Source organism: Rana temporaria, chromosome 9, assembly GCF_905171775.1.
Source record: "Rana temporaria chromosome 9, aRanTem1.1, whole genome shotgun sequence".
Lineage (NCBI taxonomy): Eukaryota > Metazoa > Chordata > Amphibia > Anura > Ranidae > Rana > Rana temporaria.
The window spans coordinates 140,881,857-140,884,003 of NC_053497.1; positions in this window are offsets into that span (position 1 = coordinate 140,881,857).

The window sequence follows — 2,147 nt, forward strand, 5'->3', positions numbered from 1 at the left end:
CAACAGCAGCCTTTGTGTTTCTTCCATGACACTTTCCTGGTCTGAGGTCATTTGTTTTAGACTTTAAATTTGCAAACTGATGTTTTCTATTCTTATAATTACTTGTATAAAACCCATACTTCACATATAAACACCACAAGGCGCATCCATGATACAGAGTCTGTTAAATAGCCGATTTTTTTTTTTTTATATGTATAATAATGATGCAAAACCACAGATGAACTGAACCCACATCTTACCTATGACACCAGTGAAATATAATTCCACGTTCTACAATATGCAGATGGTGGGCAAGAATAATGAATGATATTGAATATTTAGTGGAAAAATTCATTTAAATCTAAATTCAAAATCGGAAGCGCTCAGTTCTGGCAGAGAGCACACCATTTGGGGCTAAAACAGTCTTTAAAGTAGAAGTCCACCCTAAAACTAAAATCCCTGCATCTACAGACATTCAAAATTGAATACTAACCTATCTAGCCCTGTAAAGAAGAAATCAGTATACATACCTTTTTTTAAGCCAATCCCACGCTGAGCTGTCAGCCACGACTTTGCTGTGGAGTGGTGTGCAGAGAACGAAAAGGTAGCCCCATAGTAATTCTATGGGGGACATCACTCCCCCTTTCATCTCACAGCCATTGTTGGCAGTGTCCTCTGCAGAGCTCCTGCCGCTGAAAACAGGATCGGATTCAAAAAAGGGTATGTATAGCGATTTCTTCTTTACAGGGCTAGATAGATCAGAATGGGATAGCACCAGGTTAACCTCCATGGGAGGTGCGTTAAAGAAAAAAAAACCTTTACTGCCCAAAAAGAAGGATCTGGCCAGCGCCAGACAAACCAAGATTCGATCCCCATTGAAATATTGTAGCAGGATTGGAATCTGGCACTTCATACCAGGAAACCCACATGCATCTTGTAACTGAAAGAATGTTGCATGGAGGAGTAGTCAAAAATGTCAAAGACTGGTGAGCAGTTTAACCACTTGCTTACTGGGCACATAAACCCCCTTCGTGCCCAGGCGAAATTTCAGCTTCTGGCACTGCGTCGCTTTAACTGACATTTGCGCGGTCGTGCGACGTGGCTCCCAAAATTGGCGTCATTTTCCCCCACAAATAGAGCTTTATTTTTGCGCTATAAACAAAAAAAAAAGAGCGACAATTTAAAAAAAATATATATATTTTTTACTTGTTGCTATAATAAATATCCCAATTTTTAAAAAAAAAAAAAACAATTTGTTCTCTCAGTTAAGGCCGATACGTATTTTGACGTATTTTTGTAAAAAAAAAAAAACGCAATAAGCGACTGGTTTGCGCAAAAGTTATAGCGCCTCCAAAATGGGGAACAGATTTTTTTTTTTTTACTAGTAATGGCGGCGATCTACGATTTTTATTGGGACTGCGATATTGCGGCGGACGTATCGGACACTTTTGACACAAATTTGGGACCATTCACATTTATACAGCGATCAGTGCTATAAAAATGCACTAATTACTGTATAAATGTGACTGGCAGGGAAGGGGGTTAACACTAGGGGGTGAGGAAGGGGTTAAATGTGTATCCTGGGTGTGTTCTAACTGTGTGGGGGGAGAGGGGTGACTGGGGGAGGTGACCGATGCTGTGTCCCTATGTACAAGAGACACAGATCGGTCTCCTCTCCTCTGACAGCACGTGGAGCTCTGTGTTTAAACACAGAGCTCCACGTCCCTGCTGTGTTCCCGACGATCGCGGCCGCCAGGTACGCGCATCCGGCTCTTCAGCGATGCGCCGGGACAGCGTTTACCCGCTGCGTGCCCCCCAGAGGTGCGGGCGGGTAATGCACTTTAAAAGACGTCCACTTGGCACTTGAGAGCCGCGCTGTTGACGTCTTTTGTCAATAGCGCGGGTCTCAAGTGGTTAAATCTGAACTAAATCCTCCTTACCAGCCACGGAAGCTGCCATCTCGACAGTTTGGTTGAGAGAACAGGCAAAATGTGACAGTTTGCATTCCTGCAATGCTTTAAAAAAAAAAAAAAATTAGTATTCAAAAATCAATTCACATTTAGGCCAATTGCGATTATAAAACTTTACGAGGTAAAGTCTTGCAAGATTACATTTTTTTCCCACGCTACAAAAAAAAAAAAAAAATTGATGCGTATAAAAAATTATTC